Genomic DNA, 12,339 nt, shown 5'->3' with positions numbered 1-12,339 from the left:
AGTTCTAGGTGTAGGATCCAGCTGGATCTTGACACACAGGGACACCATCTCTCTGCCCCTCTGAGACCTACTTTTCAAGGATGGAAAATGTATATTTGTAGGCCAGAAATACATGCATGCCACACTCTAACAGGTCTCCACATCTGGACAAGAAAGGCAATATGGCACTGGGTTGCACTGTGGCTTACGTGCCTGTTCTGTGCATAAGTTGGGCAAATTACTGACCGTCAGGACCAGGGATGTTCCCAAACTGTGAAAGGCTACTTCAGCCCTATCTGTGTCTCAAAGTAAGAAAGTAAATAAAGATAATCAAACTAGGAAAGATAATTGTATCTGGCATATCACCAGATTCCTCATTTAGAAATTTCCATGCTAAACACTTAGTCTGATTTCCTAAATAAACAAATATGACACAAGAACTTTATAAACAAAGCCACTGATTTTAAAGACTAGAAATGATAGTATAAATGCTATAGTCCTGTAAATGCTTAATTTCATGCTTTTAAAAAATGGGGGAGGGAGGGTAATCAATTTTTATTCTAATGAATCAAACATTTATGAACCACATTAGTTGTTTTTCCTTCAAAACTGCTTCCTCATTCAGAACCTTGTTAGATATAATCATATACATGGCCATGCAACTAAAGCAAACTAAGAGTTTTATTATTAAGTGTATTTTGTATACTCCAAATTGCTCTTGCACTGCCTTTTGAAATCCTTTCAATTTTTAATAATCTTCTCGAGTTAACTCTACCTGAAAGACATTAGTCTTTCCATTAATGATACTACATTGTATGTAATTTTACCTCACTTTTCACTGGATATCTCCCTCAAGGCACTTGTATTTATCCAATGATTTTGTTCACTCACATAACATAGCCAGGTGTGATTCTGTAACATACCTGTGAGAATTCATGTTTATTTGGCTATCTTTCAGTCTCTCTTTAGCTTCCTGGTTTTCCACCACTCAAGCCCTCATGTTCTTTCTTGTAAATGTGATCTACATGCTTTATGGAAAATACGGCCTGCATTTGTCAGTCTTAAAGGATACAAATATTTGCCATTTAAACAAGTGAGACAAAATTTATTTCCGTTTTCTCATCTTCCTTTCACTAATCCAATAGCCAATCTAAGCAAACACCATCAAAATCAGCAAGAATGGCTTAAGACTGAAAGAAACAGAAAACTTTGCTTATTAATATAGATCTTATATTGTTTGGCATATTGGACAGTCCCTCTTACAGATCTTATAAAAAATAAGAATATTTCTGATTATAAAAAATAAAATGGTTTTGATTATTCCAAATTAAAAAATGCTAAGTTACTAGAGGCAGTTTTAGCTTAATTAAACTGTTGATTCATCTGTCAAATGTGTATTCAGAAAACTTAAATGCTTCAAAAATGTTTTATATTGATATACTTCCTTCTGGACAGTACAATATTTATTTTTTCTTACTCCATCATGAAGCACACATTTACCTTGAAAGGACATTTTTCCACACGTAGCCTGTGAACTGCAGAATGAATCAGAGTATGAAACATGGAGCAACTCTTGCCAACTCTTGCTCATGATAATAGCCCTTATTCAGGAGTCTTACTGACCTCAGTGAGATTCATGATACACTTATGTATTAGTGATGTCAGAAGAACTGATCTGAAGACATTTCTGGAGCAATAGCTGGCTCTGTTGTTTGTCCTAGTGACAGCTTTTCTAATGAGCCTGCAGGCTTGGAGTCCTTTTCAGCTCCGATTGTGGTCCTGCATTTCTTGATGTTGAGACAGCAGTGGCAGCATCCTCCAGGGTAGGGGTGAGAGCCTCTGTGTTGACCTCTGCAGCAGTGACTTCAGTAATGTTATCCTTTGGTGGTGACAGGAGTCTTAGAGGTGAAGACTTCCCTATTAGTGTCCTGCCTGGGACAACAACAGAGACTTCCTTATGTTGATTGTGGTGAGGATTGGGTGCCGGTTATCTAGAGGCTGAAGGAGCTCAGGACTGTGTTTGCTCCTGTGCCCTGGGCGGGGGACCTGCCTAACCCGTGCCTATTTCACTGCCTGTAGCTCACAGCCTAATCTCCAGGTCCGTGGCTGTGCACAACAGGAGCTGGCTGGTGGTTACCTGTTCCTTCACATCCTAGCAGCTCTTATCTTGTCCGCTGTTCAGGTATTTCTCCAGAAGGACAGAGGTATCCTGCAGATCCCGAAAGGTGCCCCATCATTCCAAGTTATGTGTTTTGGAACATATTAAGTACAGATTTGTACTGCTTATTGTGGTGCTTGATGTGCCTAAAGGCACATGAGGATTGGGGTAATAGTCTGTCCCATGCTCCGGAGGAGTCTTCTGCTCCCTGGGTTCTGACATGGAGCTACAGAGTGCAGTGCCATCATGAACCAAGATGCAGAGAGCTTTGAGGCCGTTTCCTCTCATCCATTGCTTGTTACTTGGGAAAAGAGACCAACACCCACCTCGCTACAACCTCCTTTCAGGTAGTTGTAGAGAGCGATAAGGTCTTCCCTCAGCCTCCTTTTCTCCAGGCTAAACGACCCCAGTTCCCTCCGCTGCTCCTCATAGGACTTGTCCTCTAGACTCTTCACCAGCTTCATTACCCTTCTGTGGACGCATTCCAGCACCAGCATGTCCTTCTTGTAGTGAGGGGCCCAAAACTGAACACAGTATTTGAGGTGCAGTCTCACCAGAGCTGAGTCCCAAGGAATGGTCTCTTTCCTAGTCCTGCTGGCCACACTATTTCTGATATAAGAAATGTTTCTTTGCACATGAGTGCAAAAAACCACAATTGTCCTCTGTACAAGCAATGCAGTGCCTCCCTGGTGTTTCCGAAGCTGGAGGTGAAAGAGCCTTCTGGAAGGGCTCTAAGACATGGCCCTGACTTGTGCCTGTATAGACTGCCAAACTGAGAAAGGGCAACTGCCCTGTGTGGACACATGTTGTTCATCTTCCAGCAGGTCGTTCAGTGTCTGTGCTGTTTGCCAGCTCCTCATCTCCCCTGCTTTTCTCCTTCTTCCGAACTGTGCTGTATACACTATGCTTTGTCTGCAGATCTCTTCCACCTTTGCTGTGTTAAGAGTGCACCTTTGCAAGGTAAGCATGTGAGTGAACAATTCACCATGTAACATGGGACTGTGTACTAATCCCATAGAGCACAGCTGGCAGTGTGTGATATGCCTGATGCAAAGCCTTCTACTGAGTCAGTCCTCTCGGCAAAGCGGAGTTCTGCAGAGCACAGTGTCCTTTGGCGGGTCCCTTGCTGGGGACAGAGATTTCTCTCTGTCTTCTCTCTTATACTAAGTGCCTGAGAGGGAAAACTCACTGAGAGACTGATGATACTATTCAAAGTGTCTGATATTCCATGGGGATCTAACTAATGAGCAAAGATCAGTTTTCCAAAGTCTTTCTGGAGAAGCTAATAATCACAGTTATGAGGAAGGGAGCAAGGATGCATGTCAGGATATGGGAGGAAAGAATTTGGAGCAAATGTCTCGAAGAGGCATGTAAGAGATCCAATGGCAAATGCCTTTGAGCTAGGCTGTTTGGCATCTATTTGGGGATTGTGGAGTGGGGAGAACAGATGTCATTAGAGGTGAAGTGAATTGCCTGTAAATATAGAGATTCAGAAAAATGCTGTGAACCTCCCTATAGATGCTTTTATTTGAAGCCTAATCAAGCATTAAAGGGTAGCTCATCAGTAGCCAGTAACAAGTTCACATTTTGCAGAATATATTACTTTGTCAAGTTATTCATTAAATGACCAGCTGGTTCAGGGAGGAAAAAATTACTTTGTTTTGAATGCATTCATAGTTCGAGAGTTTATCTGAAAGTAGTATAAGAGAACACAAAGAATGTATTTCTTACCAAGCTTCTTTACTTTCCTTCTAGAGCGATAATGTAAAAACGATGCGTTGGTCATTTTCTCATAAAAATCATTCGTCAAAGGACCTAATGTTTATAAGTGAAAAAAATTTAAGCAAATAGGGCTAAAGAGTATAAGAAACTCTTTCTTTTATGAGCCTCTGAAAAACCAAGATTGCTTTAAAACTCTATTATAAGGGTTTTTTTGGCTCTCTTTCAACCAAAACTACAACCTGTAAGCTTTCAACACATATTCTAGAGACTGATGAAATATTAAAAAGGAAGTCATTAGTCTTTTATATGAGTTACACTTCATTCTTAGTATGTCCTCACGTGGTTATAGATTTCTAACGATCTACTAAAGTCAATAAACTGAAAGAGCACTTTCAGTTTCTAGAAGTTCTGTTCAAAAACCTTTATGCACCATTACTGAAAAGGTTTTGGTCTATTTCAACTGTATATCATAATTATGCCATAAATATACCACTAAGTAAAGCATAATATTAAATCATTCGTATAATGGCACCATTTAAGCATATCAGTATGTTTAAAATTCTAACATACATGATACTGTTCTTATTCAATCAATTGTACATCTCATTTTTATTTGCTTGTCTTTTTTCCGACAAAATTATTTTCACTTTTATTTATATAAGAGCTATAAATAAACAAAACATAAAAGTAATATGTAAAAAAAGGAAACTGACCTTTAAGTGGTATTATTCAGTAAAGGGCTTTTCAGTGACATTTTCTCAATGTGAATATCTTAAATATTATCACTTTCATTTATCCGACTGAGAGCTTTACTTTAAGAACCAAACTGAAAATATTACAAAACCTTTACAGTCATAGTTTAGTGAAGAATAATTTCAGCTGTTCATTAACATTAAATTAATCTGTCTTCAGGTATCTAAATATCATAAATACTGAGATGTACCTGAATTATTCTGTACTTTTTTTTCTTTCATGTAGAATTGTTTTTAAGATTAATTACTGTCATATCTGAATAGATATCTGCAATACTATTGAATAAGAAAAGTATACCACTATGTGAGAGTAGAATATGCAACTAGTCTACTCTGTCATTAAATATTTAAAATAAACCTCATAGTATGTATAGTATATATTTCTTCCATGCTTGATACAAATTTGCCTTTATTTCCTTTAGTGATAAGCTAGCAGTCAAAGGCAATTTTTTTTACACTTTACTTACCATAAATTGACAGAGAATTTTCAGTTCTCTGAAAGATCCAGTAAGAAGCTCTCATGCAATTCTAAAACATCTTAGTTGGATAAAAATATTGCTCTGTTTAATGCTTCTTTACTTCATTTTATTATTTTGCTGCAAAGTGATCCACCTGAAGAGTGTGGAGTTAGGAAGAATGTAAATAGTAAATATCTAACAGTTAAAGAAAGTAACTAAACCCCAATGATTTAAAATACTACTTTTTTTTTTTCTTTTTTTTTACATGGCAGTGAGGCTGGTTTCTGACTGAAATTAATACTGCTTTTCCACTCTATAACAGAAGAGAACTTCGGTAACTATATAGCATTTGTGCGATTAAGGTAACAAAGGCTGGTGCTTTTAATGGTGTTTACTACATAATAATGGATCAGTACTTATCGACTCATGTTTTTGTTTCTGTTCTACTCCAAGCTGTAGTGGAGCATTGTTAGTGGTCATAGTGGTCATAGTGTAAGTGGAATTAAAAAAAAAAACAAACCCAGAAAAAGTTCCTGTCATTCTCCACCATTAACTTTATATTTCCTTCTCCTTTCTCTCTTCCTTCCCTCTGCCATTCTTTTCTGTTTGGGAGACTGAAAAATTTGTTAGATGTCATATTGATACATTGGATACGTACAGACTTCCATCACTGTGGACTAAGGTTCTGTTGTTCTTTTGCCCTATTTACACTATGTATGAAAAGGTGTTATAATACATCTCATTTGCTATTTAATAAATTTTAATTGCAGTTGTGTAGTATTTGGAGATTTCTACTTGGTACAGTTCTATTTTGAAACAGTTGCAAATTTGGGGAAAGCATTACATTCATGAGGAGGATGAGAAGAAAAAACTCTTTATTGGACCAACCTGTTTCTATATGGTTGTAGAAACATGTAGACCTTTCCCCAGCACAACCTGTCATGGTGTGAGTCACTTACTCAAGAAGCTTTGTGGCACTGCAGAACACTATAGCTGTTCACCTAGCTTAATCATTGAATTTGAGCCAAAAAAAATTGAAATTTTTATTAAGCTTATGAAAAGCTTGTCCTTTGGAAATGTTTGGGGGTTCAGATTGTGGGTTTGGGTTTGCAGGGTTTTCTGCTTTCCAGCTCCCCCCCACATCCGCACTCCGCTTCCCAGGAGATCACCTTATTGCCGCTTCTGACATTTACACAAGTTTAGCACTGGAATAACTGTCAATCTGCAGGGAGCAATCACTTCTCCTGTGCCAGTAAATGAAAAGGAGCATTTTATTCCAGAAACCTAGCTACATTCTTCTGGATGATAGATATGTAAGCTTGTTTACATTTCTGCTGAAATTGAGAAAAAAAGGAGTGGCTTGATTTGAACACATATATGAAAAACTTCTTTACTATTTGAACACAGTATGCAGTAACAATTATTAGAAATTCATCTTTCCAAATGAGCAGTACAGATGATTAAAAAGATCAAATGGTCTTTAGCAGACACTGACCATTTAGGAGGAAAGCTGCCCTTCTTCTGTAATATAAAACCAGACAGTGGCTCTGTAAAACTTCAGAACACCAAACAATAAAATTCAACAGGAAAAAAGAGGCAATGCAGACAGGTATTAAAAATGGTATTTGGGTAAAAATGGAAGATCCAGCTAAGGTTATTAAAAACTCCAAGCTTAGCTTTTAACGTCTCATTAAATTGTAATGGTACGTCTTTCACATGCTTGCATTAGCAAGCATTTATTTATTCACAGACAAGAAAAGAATATTACTTAAAATTATGTTATGGGCCAGTTCTGAAGTCCAGAAAAATTAAAGTTCATGTTAAATTTGTTCTTTAAATCATTCAGGTAAGTTTTTAAATGCTACAGCACATATTGCAGACATGAAAACATCTCTGTTGCTATGAAAAACAATCAAAGGTCATATCAGCTGCCAAATTTTAAGAAGTATATCTTTTTTATATATTTTATATAATTTTTTTTTTAATTTTATTTTCCTGGACTTAGACAGATTCATAGATTTCACCAGGCAAATTAATTTTAACACCTTTAGGAATGGGGGTATACATTTTTATAATAGTTATCCTTGTTCTCTGTGGAGAGTGTTCCCCTGTTTACAGTTTAGAAACTCCCTTTGCTGAAAGAGATGAGCCTGTGTATAAATAGCCCCTTCCATCCTCTGCATTCCCTCCTTAAATCCTTAGGAAGCCCTGGAGGCTCACACTGGGCAACAAGAGCAGTGACTGCATAGTACAAATTTAGGCTGGCTTGGCATAGGTTCCCCCACATGTAGCAGAGCTTTGCTCTAGAAATGGTATACGTTCAATGAATGAGCTTCAGAGCAGCTGCCAGTATTCATTTCTGGCAGACGACTAAAGGAGATGTGTGCCATGTGAAAGGCTCTTGCTAGGTTTCAAGGTATTAATGGATAAGCGTTGGAAGAATGTGGCACAGGGACAGGCTTGCCTATCATCCATGAAGACTACTAGAAAAAGAAAAATCTCTTTTATTATTATTATAAAGATTATAAGGAACATTGATGTGAGCTCCTTTCCAGTACAGTTCTAGAACATCAGAATCTGTCCATCATAAGATACTGCCCTTAGTACAAAGAAATCTGGGGACGATATTTTATGGATATGAAAATCTAAGCCATTTCAAAAATTCATTTAAGAATAATTTCCAGGTATGATTCTGAGTCACTTTTTTCAGTAGCTTATACACATCAAAGAAACAATCAGGATAAAGTTTTGATCTGTAACTATGAGAAATTAAGAAACAGCACTCATTGTTTACCTTCCTTTTCTTTGTTAATCGATATGAAAAAGGAAACTGGGGGAAAAAAGGAAAAAAAAACAGACTTAAAGTGAAGAACAATTCCTGAGATGGCAGAAAAGGTGATTTCAGTAGACCTGTGGCAGTTTGCACCAACCAAGGACCTTTGTCTCAGCCTTCTCCATAATAAAGTGAGACAGTATAATTTTGGGCAATTCACTCTTTGGTCAGCTTGTCTTGTGTTCTTCTTTTTCCTCTATCACAAGCAGAAAGTCCTCAGTAAGAAGTCATTTATTTCTGAGACGTGTGCCAGGAGCTAGAATTGTTATCATCCTACATGGGTATTATTGTCATATTATGGAAGCAATGCAATATATAAATGTCAGACATCAGTCCTAAGTTACATATTTTAATTATTGTACAATGACTAGAGTTAGACTGTTACAGCTTTGTTTTTTCAGCTTTTTTTTTTCTTTTTTTCTCATATGCACATGCATAGCCTCATGATAAAATGCTGGGGATGAGGCTATTACTAGATGACACTGTAAGAATCTTTACCTCCCTAAAATGCTTAGCTCTGAGATGATTCTCATAGCTTTCATTGCCAAAAGCCTGAGGATGCATCTAATTTAGACAAGGGTTCTGCATTTCCAAATTATGCTCTGATTCTTTTTTTCTGCTGGCAGTTTGACATGCTGTCTTTTGTATTATTATCATTATTATCATTATTACTATTATTATCATCTATAATTTAACAGTTCTCTTTTTATAGCTGTGTTAAGGTCACCATGGTCTAAGCAAATATGCTATTGATCATAGTTTATGTCCACAATAATAAAAGAATTTATCATTTGAGCAAATTTCTTTGCTATTTGTAAGGTTTTCTACCCTATCTACTCAGGCTTCATTTTGTTCTAAAGACCAAAGGGTACTTTAGTATGCGGGTGAATCACAGAAGCAATCTAGCTGTCTACCCAAATTTTGTATTTAACAAGTAACATCACTAAGGATTTTATAGCAGAGGACAGATTTTATCATTTCTGTTAGTACTGCATCCCTGTGCTGAGTCCATGAAAACACAGTAAAGTTATAAAACTATAATTTTAGGTGAGACTATAATTTCTTATTTCAGCATCGGAAAAATTTCTTGTTTCATTTTATCAGCAATTATAGTGGTATTAATGAGTGGTATTACCAGTAATTATAGTGGTATTAATGAGTAGGAAACTATAACTGGTAAATTTTCCCAGATTAAAAGATTAACAGTTTGTCAAAGATACTGGGCCTGTTCCACACCTGTAGCAAGACCTGTTGGCTCCTGAACCAAATCCCAATGTCCTGTCCTGCCCTGCCCTGCCCTGCCCTGCCCTGCCCTGTCCTGTCCTGTCCTGTCCTCTCCTCTCCTCTCCTCTCCTGTCCTCTCCTCTCTTCTCCTCTCCTTTCCTTCCCTTTCCTCTCCGTGTTATTATCTACTTTGTGCTTCTCATCCTTGTTACAGCATTTTCCTCTACAGTTGGTAGAACAGCTTCTAGGAAAATAAGAAATATGCTTTCATATTCATAATGTGCTACTTACTGTAGCACTCTCCCCTTTATATAGTTGTTTAATAATGCTTTCAGAATTAGGGTCATCTGACTTAATTTTGATGAAAATATTACTGATTTGTTGGAGGTTCACAGTCAGATTTTCAGCTGGCTTTATTCATTTAAATGAGACATCTAATTTAGAAACCCACTTTTCCTAAGATTTTACTCTAGTCATTAGAAAGAGGTAGCACACTTCAGACTGTGATTTACCTTTCTTCTATCTTCTCCTTCCCACTTCTTGTTTCTTCCTAGATGTGACTTTTGAACTACTTTTGAGGATGTGATATGAGGATGTGGTTTTACTTGAACACTGGTAATACTATTAAATTCTAAAATATAGATAGCTGAATATTATTTGCATTTTAATTGTATTATAGATAATAGGGTAACTTTCCCATCGGACTAAGCTGTTAGTAATTACCACAGTCACAGTGCCAAAAGTTGATGACATTTGAAAAGTGTATTTTCAAAGTCCACAGGATCTGATGAGATGCATCAGCAGGTCCTGAGGGAACTGGCAGATGAAGTTGCTAAGCCACTATCCATCATATTTGAGAAGTTGTGGCAGTCCGGTGAAGTTCCCACTGACTGGAAAAGGGGAAACACAACCCTCATTTTTAAAAAGGGAAAAAAGGAAGACCCAGGGAACTATAGACCAGTCAGTCTCACCTCTGTGCCTGGGAAGATCACGGAGCAGATCCTCCTGGAAACTATGCTAAGGCACATGGAAAATAAGGAGGTGATTGGTGACAGTCAGCATGGGTTCACTAAGGGCAAATCGTGCCAGAGGAATTTGATGGCCTTCTATGACGGGGTTACATCATTGGTGGATAAGGAAAGAGCAACTGACGTCATCTACCTGGACTTGTGCAAAGCATTTGACACTATCCCACACGACATCCTTGTCTCTAAATTGGAGAGACATGGATTTGATGAATGGACTGCTCGGTGGATAAGGAATTGGCTGGATGGTCACACTCAAAGAGTTGCAGTCAACAGCTCGATGTCCAAGTGGAGACCAGTGATGAGTGGCGTTCCTCAGGGGTCGGTATTGGGACCAGCACTGTTTAACATTTTTGCCAGTGACATGGACAGTGGGATTGAGTGCACGCTCAGCAAGTTTGCCAACGACACCAGCCCTCAACACGCTGGAGGGAAGGGATGCCATCCAGAGGGACCTTGACAGGTGGGCCCGTGTGAACCTCATGGAGATCAACGAGGCCAAAGGCAAGGTCCTGCACATGGGTTGGGGCAATCCCAAGCACAAATACAGGCTGGGTGGAGAATGGATTGAAGCAGCCCTGAGGAGAAGGACTTGGGGATGTTGGTTGATGAGAAGCTCAACATGACCCGGCAATGTGCACTTGCAGCCCAGAAAGCCAACTGTATCCTGGGCTGCATCAAAAGAAGCATGACCAGCAGGTCTGAGGGAGGTGATTCTCCCCATCTACTCCACTCTCATGAGACCCCACGTGGAGTACTGTGTTCAGCTCTAGGGCCCCCAACATAAAAAGGACATGGACCTGTTGGAGCGAGTCCAGAGGAAGGCTACAAAGATGATTGGAGGGCTGCAAAGATGATCAGAGGGCTGGAGCACCTCTCCTATGAAGACAGGCTGAGAAGGTTGGGGTTGTTCAGCCTGGAGAAGAGAAGGCTCCAGGGGGAGACCTTACTGCAGCCTTTCAGTGCTTAAAGGGAGCCTACAAGAAAGCTGGAGAGGGATTTTTACAAGGGCATGGAGTGTTAGGACAAGGGGTAATGGCTTTAAACTGAAAGAGAGTAGATTTAGATGAGATATAAAGAAGAAATTCTTCACTATGTGGGTGGTGAGGCACTGGAAGAGGTTGCCCAGAGAAGCTGTGGATGTTCCATCCCTGGAAGCGTTCAAGGGCAAGTTGGATGGGGCTTTGCGCAACATGGTCTAGCGGAAGGTGTCCCTGCCCATGGCAGGGGCCTTGGAACTAGATGATCTTTAAGGTCCCTTCCAACACAAACCATTCTATGATTCTATTTTCATTTCTTGTTTTTCCATTTCTGGCTTGGATCTTCAAATGGTAAGGCATTCTGCTAGGAGAGTTTTCATATCTTTCTCATCAGCTGTTGTGAGATGACTTTGCACTGAAGTTTTCAGTTCCTGCAACTGGTGGCACAAATGAAATGTTGTAAGTGGTTTTATTTTTTTTTTTATTTTTCATATTTAATTTTAATATTTAATGTTAGGTAACATAATGGTAGTTTTAGCTCTCTGCTAATGTCAGAGACTACAGCCTGAGAGTTTCAGATTAAGACAGCTGGGAAAAAAATCCACTAGAAGGGCAGTGCAACACTGGAATGGGCTACCCAGCAAGGTTGTGGAATGCCCTTGGAGATTTCCAAGCCTTGGCTGGACAAAGCCACAGCTGGCTTTTTCTAGTGTTGCGCATAGCCCCATTCTGAGTAGGAATTGATCTACATGAACTCCATAGACATCCCTCCCAATCAGCACTTCTATCATACTGTGATAATGCTGTGGCTCACTAAAACAGAAAAGGTAAAAAGAGTCAGCTGCCATCACAAGGATTGTATATTAGGATAAGCAACCTGGAGAATTACAGCCTTTAGACTTCCTGATTTCCAGGAACTGCTCCATGTCACACCAACATACTGTGCTAAAAAAAGATGATGAGAAAGCTGATCAAGCCTCATATGTAGGTGATAGAGTAGAGAGGTATATCACAAACCTCAGTCTTTCTATTTTTGTGGTTTATTTTGGTCTGATAAGGAGTTACACCATTGCTTGCTCTGGGCTGTCTGCAAATTACACAGTTGTGTCCTTGTGACCTGAGTCAAACAGCACAGCCTAGGCAGGACAAACAAGGAACATGATCTAGAGATTGTTCAGGCAGTCTCTAAACCTCATATATCACTGTAT

The sequence above is a fragment of the Calonectris borealis genome, chromosome 1 (genome assembly GCF_964195595.1).
Source record: "Calonectris borealis chromosome 1, bCalBor7.hap1.2, whole genome shotgun sequence".
NCBI lineage: Eukaryota > Metazoa > Chordata > Aves > Procellariiformes > Procellariidae > Calonectris > Calonectris borealis.
This window is presented reverse-complemented; position numbering follows the sequence as displayed.